An 11,505-nucleotide genomic window follows, 5' to 3' on the forward strand; every position below is an offset into this window, starting at 1 on the left:
GCTGAAGTAAGCTGAAGCATCGCTTTGCTGTCTGAAAGTGTTGCCTCGTCATCTATGCGCTCCCAAATGGCCTAACACTGGCAGCCAATCAGAGTGCGAGAAAAGCGCTCCCAAATGGCCTAACACTGGCAGCCAATCAGAGTGCGAGAAAAGCGCTCCCAAATGGCCTAACACTGGCAGCCAATCAGAGTGCGAGAAAAGCGCTCCCAAATGGCCTAACAGTGGCAGCCAATCAGAGTGCGAGAAAAGCGCTCCCAAATGGCCTAACAGTGGCAGCCAATCAGAGTGCGAGAAAAGCGCTCCCAAATGGCCTAACAGTGGCAGCCAATCAGAGTGCGAGAAAAGCGCTCCCAAATGGCCTAACAGTGGCAGCCAATCAGAGTGCGAGAAAAGCGCTCCCAAATGGCCTAACAGTGGCAGCCAATCAGAGTGCGAGAAAAGCGCTCCCAAATGGCCTAACAGTGGCAGCCAATCAGAGTGCGAGAAAAGCGCTCCCAAATGGCCTAACAGTGGCAGCCAATCAGAGTGCGAGAAAAGCGCTCCCAAATGGCCTAACAGTGGCAGCCAATCAGAGTGCGAGAAAAGCGCTCCCAAATGGCCTAACAGTGGCAGCCAATCAGAGTGCGAGAAAAGCGCTCCCAAATGGCCTAACAGTGGCAGCCAATCAGAGTGCGAGAAAAGCGCTCCCAAATGGCCTAACAGTGGCAGCCAATCAGAGTGCGAGAAAAGCGCTCCCAAATGGCCTAACAGTGGCAGCCAATCAGAGTGCGAGAAAAGCGCTCCCAAATGGCCTAACAGTGGCAGCCAATCAGAGTGCGAGAAAAGCGCTCCCAAATGGCCTAACAGTGGCAGCCAATCAGAGTGCGAGAAAAGCGCTCCCAAATGGCCTAACAGTGGCAGCCAATCAGAGTGCGAGAAAAGCGCTCCCAAATGGCCTAACAGTGGCAGCCAATCAGAGTGCGAGAAAAGCGCTCCCAAATGGCCTAACAGTGGCAGCCAATCAGAGTGCGAGAAAAGCGCTCCCAAATGGCCTAACAGTGGCAGCCAATCAGAGTGCGAGAAAAGCGCTCCCAAATGGCCTAACAGTGGCAGCCAATCAGAGTGCGAGAAAAGCGCTCCCAAATGGCCTAACAGTGGCAGCCAATCAGAGTGCGAGAAAAGCGCTCCCAAATGGCCTAACAGTGGCAGCCAATCAGAGTGCGAGAAAAGCGCTCCCAAATGGCCTAACAGTGGCAGCCAATCAGAGTGCGAGAAAAGCGCTCCCAAATGGCCTAACAGTGGCAGCCAATCAGAGTGCGAGAAAAGCGCTCCCAAATGGCCTAACAGTGGCAGCCAATCAGAGTGCGAGAAAAGCGCTCCCAAATGGCCTAACAGTGGCAGCCAATCAGAGTGCGAGAAAAGCGCTCCCAAATGGCCTAACAGTGGCAGCCAATCAGAGTGCGAGAAAAGCGCTCCCAAATGGCCTAACAGTGGCAGCCAATCAGAGTGCGAGAAAAGCGCTCCCAAATGGCCTAACAGTGGCAGCCAATCAGAGTGCGAGAAAAGCGCTCCCAAATGGCCTAACAGTGGCAGCCAGCTAGAGCTAGCTTAAGTTAGCTTGGGTTAGCTTGAGTTAGCTTTAATTAGCTTTAATTAGCTTAAGCTAGCTTAAGTTAGCTTGGGTTAGCTTGAGTTAGCTTGAGCTAGCTTGAGTTAGCTTGAATTAGCTTGAGTTAGCTTGAATTAGCTTGAGTTAGCTTGAGTTAGCTTGAATTAGCTTGAGTTAGCTTGAGTTAGCTCGGGTTAGCTTGAGTTTGACTTCATTAACCCAAGTTAGCTTGGGTTAACTTCATTAAGTTAGCTTGAACTAGCTTGAGTTAGCTTGAGTTAGCTTGAGTTAGCTTGAGTTAGCTTGAGTTAGCTTGTCTTAGCTTTAGCTAGCTTGAGTTAGCTTGAACTAGCTTTAGCTACCTTGAGTTAGCTTGAGTTAGCTCGGGTTAGCTTGAGTTAGCTTGAGTTAGCTTGAGTTAGCTTTAGCTAGCTTGAGTTAGCTTGAGTTAGCTTGAGTTAGCTTGAGTTAGCTTGAATTAGCTTGAGTTAGCTTGAGTTAGCTTTAGCTAGCTTGGGTTAGCTTGAGCTAGCTTGAGTTAGCTCGGGTTAGCTTGAGTTAGCTTGAGTTAGCTTTAGCTAGCTTGAGTTAGCTTGAGTTAGCTTGAGTTAGCTTGAGTTAGCTTTAGCTAGCTTGAGTTAGCTTGAACTAGCTTGAGTTAGCTTGAGCTAGCTTGAGTTAGCTTGAGTTAGCTTGAGTTAGCTTTAGCTAGCTTGAGTTAGCTTGAACTAGCTTGAGTTAGCTTGAGCTAGCTTGAGTTAGCTTGAGTTAGCTTGAGTTAGCTTTAGCTAGCTTGAGTTAGCTTGAACTAGCTTGAGTTAGCTTGAGTTAGCTTGAGTTAGCTTGAGTTAGCTTGTCTTAGCTTTAGCTAGCTTGAGCTAGCTTGAACTAGCTTTAGCTACCTTGAGTTAGCTTGAGTTAGCTCGGGTTAGCTTGAGTTAGCTTGAGTTAGCTTGAGTTAGCTTGAGCTAGCTTGAGTTAGCTTGAGTTAGCTTGAGTTAGCTTTAGCTAGCTTGAGTTAGCTTGAACTAGCTTGAGTTAGCTTGAGCTAGCTTGAGTTAGCTTGAGTTAGCTTGAGTTAGCTTTAGCTAGCTTGAGTTAGCTTGAACTAGCTTGAGTTAGCTTGAGTTAGCTTGAGTTAGCTTGAGTTAGCTTGTCTTAGCTTTAGCTAGCTTGAGCTAGCTTGAACTAGCTTTAGCTACCTTGAGTTAGCTTGAGTTAGCTCGGGTTAGCTTGAGTTAGCTTGAGTTAGCTTGAGTTAGCTTTAGCTAGCTTGAGTTAGCTTGAGTTAGCTTGAGTTAGCTTGAACTAGCTTGAGTTAGCTTGAGTTAGCTTGAGTTAGCTTGAGTTAGCTTGAGTTAGCTTGAGTTAGCTTGTCTTAGCTTTAGCTAGCTTGAGTTAGCTTGAACTAGCTTTAGCTACCTTGAGTTAGCTTGAGTTAGCTCGGGTTAGCTTGAGTTAGCTTGAGTTAGCTTGAGTTAGCTTTAGCTAGCTTGAGTTAGCTTGAGTTAGCTTGAGTTAGCTTGAGTTAGCTTGAATTAGCTTGAGTTAGCTTGAGTTAGCTTTAGCTAGCTTGGGTTAGCTTGAGCTAGCTTGAGTTAGCTCGGGTTAGCTTGAGTTAGCTTGAGTTAGCTTTAGCTAGCTTGAGTTAGCTTGAGTTAGCTTGAGTTAGCTTGAGTTAGCTTTAGCTAGCTTGAGTTAGCTTGAACTAGCTTGAGTTAGCTTGAGCTAGCTTGAGTTAGCTTGAGTTAGCTTGAGTTAGCTTTAGCTAGCTTGAGTTAGCTTGAACTAGCTTTAGTTAGCTTGAGTTAGCTTGAGTTAGCTTGAGTTAGCTTGAGTTAGCTTGTCTTAGCTTTAGCTAGCTTGAGTTAGCTTGAACTAGCTTTAGCTACCTTGAGTTAGCTTGAGTTAGCTCGGGTTAGCTTGAGTTAGCTTGAGTTAGCTTGAGTTAGCTTTAGCTAGCTTGAGTTAGCTTGAGTTAGCTTGAGTTAGCTTGAGTTAGCTTGAGTTAGCTTTAGCTAGCTTGGGTTAGCTTGAGCTAGCTTGAGTTAGCTCGGGTTAGCTTGAGTTAGCTTGAGTTAGCTTTAGCTAGCTTGAGTTAGCTTGAGTTAGCTTGAGTTAGCTTGAGTTAGCTTTAGCTAGCTTGAGTTAGCTTGAACTAGCTTGAGTTAGCTTGAGCTAGCTTGAGTTAGCTTGAGTTAGCTTGAGTTAGCTTTAGCTAGCTTGAGTTAGCTTGAACTAGCTTTAGTTAGCTTGAGTTAGCTTGAGTTAGCTTGAGTTAGCTTGAGTTAGCTTGTCTTAGCTTTAGCTAGCTTGAGTTAGCTTGAACTAGCTTTAGCTACCTTGAGTTAGCTTGAGTTAGCTCGGGTTAGCTTGAGTTAGCTTGAGTTAGCTTGAGTTAGCTTTAGCTAGCTTGAGTTAGCTTGAGTTAGCTTGAGTTAGCTTGAACTAGCTTGAGTTAGCTTGAGTTAGCTTGAGTTAGCTTGAGTTAGCTTGAGTTAGCTTGAGTTAGCTTGTCTTAGCTTTAGCTAGCTTGAGTTAGCTTGAACTAGCTTTAGCTACCTTGAGTTAGCTTGAGTTAGCTCGGGTTAGCTTGAGTTAGCTTGAGTTAGCTTGAGTTAGCTTTAGCTAGCTTGAGTTAGCTTGAGTTAGCTTGAGTTAGCTTGAGTTAGCTTGAATTAGCTTGAGTTAGCTTGAGTTAGCTTTAGCTAGCTTGGGTTAGCTTGAGCTAGCTTGAGTTAGCTCGGGTTAGCTTGAGTTAGCTTGAGTTAGCTTTAGCTAGCTTGAGTTAGCTTGAGTTAGCTTGAGTTAGCTTGAGTTAGCTTTAGCTAGCTTGAGTTAGCTTGAACTAGCTTGAGTTAGCTTGAGCTAGCTTGAGTTAGCTTGAGTTAGCTTGAGTTAGCTTTAGCTAGCTTGAGTTAGCTTGAACTAGCTTGAGTTAGCTTGAGTTAGCTTGAGTTAGCTTGTCTTAGCTTTAGCTAGCTTGAGCTAGCTTGAACTAGCTTTAGCTACCTTGAGTTAGCTTGAGTTAGCTCGGGTTAGCTTGAGTTAGCTTGAGTTAGCTTGAGTTAGCTTTAGCTAGCTTGAGTTAGCTTGAGTTAGCTTGAGTTAGCTTGAACTAGCTTGAGTTAGCTTGAGTTAGCTTGAGTTAGCTTGAGTTAGCTTGAGTTAGCTTGTCTTAGCTTTAGCTAGCTTGAGTTAGCTTGAACTAGCTTTAGCTACCTTGAGTTAGCTTGAGTTAGCTCGGGTTAGCTTGAGTTAGCTTGAGTTAGCTTGAGTTAGCTTTAGCTAGCTTGAGTTAGCTTGAGTTAGCTTGAGTTAGCTTGAGTTAGCTTGAATTAGCTTGAGTTAGCTTGAGTTAGCTTTAGCTAGCTTGGGTTAGCTTGAGCTAGCTTGAGTTAGCTCGGGTTAGCTTGAGTTAGCTTGAGTTAGCTTTAGCTAGCTTGAGTTAGCTTGAGTTAGCTTGAGTTAGCTTGAGTTAGCTTTAGCTAGCTTGAGTTAGCTTGAACTAGCTTGAGTTAGCTTGAGCTAGCTTGAGTTAGCTTGAGTTAGCTTGAGTTAGCTTTAGCTAGCTTGAGTTAGCTTGAACTAGCTTGAGTTAGCTTGAGCTAGCTTGAGTTAGCTTGAGTTAGCTTGAGTTAGCTTTAGCTAGCTTGAGTTAGCTTGAACTAGCTTGAGTTAGCTTGAGTTAGCTTGAGTTAGCTTGAGTTAGCTTGTCTTAGCTTTAGCTAGCTTGAGCTAGCTTGAACTAGCTTTAGCTACCTTGAGTTAGCTTGAGTTAGCTCGGGTTAGCTTGAGTTAGCTTGAGTTAGCTTGAGTTAGCTTGAGCTAGCTTGAGTTAGCTTGAGTTAGCTTGAGTTAGCTTTAGCTAGCTTGAGTTAGCTTGAACTAGCTTGAGTTAGCTTGAGCTAGCTTGAGTTAGCTTGAGTTAGCTTGAGTTAGCTTTAGCTAGCTTGAGTTAGCTTGAACTAGCTTGAGTTAGCTTGAGTTAGCTTGAGTTAGCTTGAGTTAGCTTGTCTTAGCTTTAGCTAGCTTGAGCTAGCTTGAACTAGCTTTAGCTACCTTGAGTTAGCTTGAGTTAGCTCGGGTTAGCTTGAGTTAGCTTGAGTTAGCTTGAGTTAGCTTTAGCTAGCTTGAGTTAGCTTGAGTTAGCTTGAGTTAGCTTGAACTAGCTTGAGTTAGCTTGAGTTAGCTTGAGTTAGCTTGAGTTAGCTTGAGTTAGCTTGAGTTAGCTTGTCTTAGCTTTAGCTAGCTTGAGTTAGCTTGAACTAGCTTTAGCTACCTTGAGTTAGCTTGAGTTAGCTCGGGTTAGCTTGAGTTAGCTTGAGTTAGCTTGAGTTAGCTTTAGCTAGCTTGAGTTAGCTTGAGTTAGCTTGAGTTAGCTTGAGTTAGCTTGAATTAGCTTGAGTTAGCTTGAGTTAGCTTTAGCTAGCTTGGGTTAGCTTGAGCTAGCTTGAGTTAGCTCGGGTTAGCTTGAGTTAGCTTGAGTTAGCTTTAGCTAGCTTGAGTTAGCTTGAGTTAGCTTGAGTTAGCTTGAGTTAGCTTTAGCTAGCTTGAGTTAGCTTGAACTAGCTTGAGTTAGCTTGAGCTAGCTTGAGTTAGCTTGAGTTAGCTTGAGTTAGCTTTAGCTAGCTTGAGTTAGCTTGAACTAGCTTTAGTTAGCTTGAGTTAGCTTGAGTTAGCTTGAGTTAGCTTGAGTTAGCTTGTCTTAGCTTTAGCTAGCTTGAGTTAGCTTGAACTAGCTTTAGCTACCTTGAGTTAGCTTGAGTTAGCTCGGGTTAGCTTGAGTTAGCTTGAGTTAGCTTGAGTTAGCTTTAGCTAGCTTGAGTTAGCTTGAGTTAGCTTGAGTTAGCTTGAGTTAGCTTGAGTTAGCTTGAGTTAGCTTGTCTTAGCTTTAGCTAGCTTGAGTTAGCTTGAACTAGCTTTAGCTACCTTGAGTTAGCTTGAGTTAGCTCGGGTTAGCTTGAGTTAGCTTGAGTTAGCTTGAGTTAGCTTTAGCTAGCTTGAGTTAGCTTGAGTTAGCTTGAGTTAGCTTGAGTTAGCTTGAATTAGCTTGAGTTAGCTTGAGTTAGCTTTAGCTAGCTTGGGTTAGCTTGAGCTAGCTTGAGTTAGCTCGGGTTAGCTTGAGTTAGCTTGAGTTAGCTTTAGCTAGCTTGAGTTAGCTTGAGTTAGCTTGAGTTAGCTTGAGTTAGCTTTAGCTAGCTTGAGTTAGCTTGAACTAGCTTGAGTTAGCTTGAGCTAGCTTGAGTTAGCTTGAGTTAGCTTGAGTTAGCTTTAGCTAGCTTGAGTTAGCTTGAACTAGCTTTAGTTAGCTTGAGTTAGCTTGAGTTAGCTTTAGCTAGCTTGGGTTAGCTTGAGCTAGCTTGAGTTAGCTCGGGTTAGCTTGAGTTAGCTTGAGTTAGCTTTAGCTAGCTTGAGTTAGCTTGAGTTAGCTTGAGTTAGCTTGAGTTAGCTTTAGCTAGCTTGAGTTAGCTTGAACTAGCTTGAGTTAGCTTGAGCTAGCTTGAGTTAGCTTGAGTTAGCTTGAGTTAGCTTTAGCTAGCTTGAGTTAGCTTGAACTAGCTTTAGTTAGCTTGAGTTAGCTTGAGTTAGCTTGAGTTAGCTTGAGTTAGCTTGTCTTAGCTTTAGCTAGCTTGAGTTAGCTTGAACTAGCTTTAGCTACCTTGAGTTAGCTTGAGTTAGCTCGGGTTAGCTTGAGTTAGCTTGAGTTAGCTTGAGTTAGCTTTAGCTAGCTTGAGTTAGCTTGAGTTAGCTTGAGTTAGCTTGAGTTAGCTTGAGTTAGCTTGAGTTAGCTTGTCTTAGCTTTAGCTAGCTTGAGTTAGCTTGAACTAGCTTTAGCTACCTTGAGTTAGCTTGAGTTAGCTCGGGTTAGCTTGAGTTAGCTTGAGTTAGCTTGAGTTAGCTTTAGCTAGCTTGAGTTAGCTTGAGTTAGCTTGAGTTAGCTTGAGTTAGCTTGAATTAGCTTGAGTTAGCTTGAGTTAGCTTTAGCTAGCTTGGGTTAGCTTGAGCTAGCTTGAGTTAGCTCGGGTTAGCTTGAGTTAGCTTGAGTTAGCTTTAGCTAGCTTGAGTTAGCTTGAGTTAGCTTGAGTTAGCTTGAGTTAGCTTTAGCTAGCTTGAGTTAGCTTGAACTAGCTTGAGTTAGCTTGAGCTAGCTTGAGTTAGCTTGAGTTAGCTTGAGTTAGCTTTAGCTAGCTTGAGTTAGCTTGAACTAGCTTGAGTTAGCTTGAGTTAGCTTGAGTTAGCTTGTCTTAGCTTTAGCTAGCTTGAGCTAGCTTGAACTAGCTTTAGCTACCTTGAGTTAGCTTGAGTTAGCTCGGGTTAGCTTGAGTTAGCTTGAGTTAGCTTGAGTTAGCTTTAGCTAGCTTGAGTTAGCTTGAGTTAGCTTGAGTTAGCTTGAACTAGCTTGAGTTAGCTTGAGTTAGCTTGAGTTAGCTTGAGTTAGCTTGAGTTAGCTTGTCTTAGCTTTAGCTAGCTTGAGTTAGCTTGAACTAGCTTTAGCTACCTTGAGTTAGCTTGAGTTAGCTCGGGTTAGCTTGAGTTAGCTTGAGTTAGCTTGAGTTAGCTTTAGCTAGCTTGAGTTAGCTTGAGTTAGCTTGAGTTAGCTTGAGTTAGCTTGAATTAGCTTGAGTTAGCTTGAGTTAGCTTTAGCTAGCTTGGGTTAGCTTGAGCTAGCTTGAGTTAGCTCGGGTTAGCTTGAGTTAGCTTGAGTTAGCTTTAGCTAGCTTGAGTTAGCTTGAGTTAGCTTGAGTTAGCTTGAGTTAGCTTTAGCTAGCTTGAGTTAGCTTGAACTAGCTTGAGTTAGCTTGAGCTAGCTTGAGTTAGCTTGAGTTAGCTTGAGTTAGCTTTAGCTAGCTTGAGTTAGCTTGAACTAGCTTGAGTTAGCTTGAGCTAGCTTGAGTTAGCTTGAGTTAGCTTGAGTTAGCTTTAGCTAGCTTGAGTTAGCTTGAACTAGCTTGAGTTAGCTTGAGTTAGCTTGAGTTAGCTTGAGTTAGCTTGTCTTAGCTTTAGCTAGCTTGAGCTAGCTTGAACTAGCTTTAGCTACCTTGAGTTAGCTTGAGTTAGCTCGGGTTAGCTTGAGTTAGCTTGAGTTAGCTTGAGTTAGCTTGAGCTAGCTTGAGTTAGCTTGAGTTAGCTTGAGTTAGCTTTAGCTAGCTTGAGTTAGCTTGAACTAGCTTGAGTTAGCTTGAGCTAGCTTGAGTTAGCTTGAGTTAGCTTGAGTTAGCTTTAGCTAGCTTGAGTTAGCTTGAACTAGCTTGAGTTAGCTTGAGTTAGCTTGAGTTAGCTTGAGTTAGCTTGTCTTAGCTTTAGCTAGCTTGAGCTAGCTTGAACTAGCTTTAGCTACCTTGAGTTAGCTTGAGTTAGCTCGGGTTAGCTTGAGTTAGCTTGAGTTAGCTTGAGTTAGCTTTAGCTAGCTTGAGTTAGCTTGAGTTAGCTTGAGTTAGCTTGAACTAGCTTGAGTTAGCTTGAGTTAGCTTGAGTTAGCTTGAGTTAGCTTGAGTTAGCTTGAGTTAGCTTGTCTTAGCTTTAGCTAGCTTGAGTTAGCTTGAACTAGCTTTAGCTACCTTGAGTTAGCTTGAGTTAGCTCGGGTTAGCTTGAGTTAGCTTGAGTTAGCTTGAGTTAGCTTTAGCTAGCTTGAGTTAGCTTGAGTTAGCTTGAGTTAGCTTGAGTTAGCTTGAATTAGCTTGAGTTAGCTTGAGTTAGCTTTAGCTAGCTTGGGTTAGCTTGAGCTAGCTTGAGTTAGCTCGGGTTAGCTTGAGTTAGCTTGAGTTAGCTTTAGCTAGCTTGAGTTAGCTTGAGTTAGCTTGAGTTAGCTTGAGTTAGCTTTAGCTAGCTTGAGTTAGCTTGAACTAGCTTGAGTTAGCTTGAGCTAGCTTGAGTTAGCTTGAGTTAGCTTGAGTTAGCTTTAGCTAGCTTGAGTTAGCTTGAACTAGCTTTAGTTAGCTTGAGTTAGCTTGAGTTAGCTTGAGTTAGCTTGAGTTAGCTTGTCTTAGCTTTAGCTAGCTTGAGTTAGCTTGAACTAGCTTTAGCTACCTTGAGTTAGCTTGAGTTAGCTCGGGTTAGCTTGAGTTAGCTTGAGTTAGCTTGAGTTAGCTTTAGCTAGCTTGAGTTAGCTTGAGTTAGCTTGAGTTAGCTTGAGTTAGCTTGAGTTAGCTTGAGTTAGCTTGTCTTAGCTTTAGCTAGCTTGAGTTAGCTTGAACTAGCTTTAGCTACCTTGAGTTAGCTTGAGTTAGCTCGGGTTAGCTTGAGTTAGCTTGAGTTAGCTTGAGTTAGCTTTAGCTAGCTTGAGTTAGCTTGAGTTAGCTTGAGTTAGCTTGAGTTAGCTTGAATTAGCTTGAGTTAGCTTGAGTTAGCTTTAGCTAGCTTGGGTTAGCTTGAGCTAGCTTGAGTTAGCTCGGGTTAGCTTGAGTTAGCTTGAGTTAGCTTTAGCTAGCTTGAGTTAGCTTGAGTTAGCTTGAGTTAGCTTGAGTTAGCTTTAGCTAGCTTGAGTTAGCTTGAACTAGCTTGAGTTAGCTTGAGCTAGCTTGAGTTAGCTTGAGTTAGCTTGAGTTAGCTTTAGCTAGCTTGAGTTAGCTTGAACTAGCTTGAGTTAGCTTGAGTTAGCTTGAGTTAGCTTGAGTTAGCTTGAGTTAGCTTGTCTTAGCTTTAGCTAGCTTGAGTTAGCTTGAACTAGCTTTAGCTACCTTGAGTTAGCTTGAGTTAGCTCGGGTTAGCTTGAGTTAGCTTGAGTTAGCTTGAGTTAGCTTTAGCTAGCTTGAGTTAGCTTGAGTTAGCTTGAGTTAGCTTGAACTAGCTTGAGTTAGCTTGAGTTAGCTTGAGTTAGCTTGAGTTAGCTTGAGTTAGCTTGTCTTAGCTTTAGCTAGCTTGAGTTAGCTTGAACTAGCTTTAGCTACCTTCAGTTAGCTTGAGTTAGCTCGGGTTAGCTTGAGTTAGCTTGAGTTAGCTTGAGTTAGCTTTAGCTAGCTTGAGTTAGCTTGAGTTAGCTTGAGTTAGCTTGAGTTAGCTTGAATTAGCTTGAGTTAGCTTGAGTTAGCTTTAGCTAGCTTGGGTTAGCTTGAGCTAGCTTGAGTTAGCTCGGGTTAGCTTGAGTTAGCTTGAGTTAGCTTTAGCTAGCTTGAGTTAGCTTGAGTTAGCTTGAGTTAGCTTGAGTTAGCTTTAGCTAGCTTGAGTTAGCTTGAGCTAGCTGAGTTAGCTTGAGTTAGCTAGCTTGAGCTTGAGCTAGCTAGCTAGCTTGAGCTTGAGCTAGCTAGCTCGCTTGAGCTTGAGCTTGAGCTAGCTAGCTTGAGCTTGAGCTAGCTAGCTAGCTTGAGCTTGAGCTTGAGCTAGCTGGCTTGAGCTTGAGCTAGCTAGCTTGAGCTTGAGCTAGCTAGCTAGCTAGCTTGAGCTTGAGCTTGAGCTAGCTAGCTAGCTTGAGCTAGCTATCTAGCTTGAGCTTGAGCTAGCTAGCTAGCTTGAGCTTGAGCTTGAGCTTGAGCTAGCTGGCTTGAGCTTGAGCTAGCTAGCTTGAGCTTGAGCTAGCTAGCTAGCTTGAGCTTGAGCTTGAGCTAGCTGGCTTGAGCTTGAGCTAGCTAGCTTGAGCTTGAGCTAGCTAGCTAGCTTGAGCTTGAGCTTGAGCTAGCTAGCTAGCTAGCTTGAGCTTGAGCTTGAGCTTGAGCTAGCTAGCTTGAGCTTGAGCTAGCTAGCTAGCTTGAGCTTGAGCTTGAGCTAGCTAGCTTGAGCTTGAGCTTGAGCTAGCTAGCTTGAGCTTGAGCTTGAGCTAGCTAGCTTGAGCTTGAGCTTGAGCTAGCTAGCTTGAGCTTGAGCTTGAGCTAGCTAGCTAGCTAGCTTGAGCTTGAGCTAGCTAGCTTGAGCTTGAGCTAGCTAGCTAGCTTGAGATTGAGCTTGAGCTAGCTGGCTTGAGCTTGAGCTAGCTAGCTTG

The sequence above is a fragment of the Convolutriloba macropyga genome, unplaced genomic scaffold (assembly GCF_964194025.1).
Source record: "Convolutriloba macropyga unplaced genomic scaffold, txConMacr16.3 SCAFFOLD_4003, whole genome shotgun sequence".
NCBI classification, from domain to species: Eukaryota; Metazoa; Xenacoelomorpha; order Acoela; family Convolutidae; genus Convolutriloba; species Convolutriloba macropyga.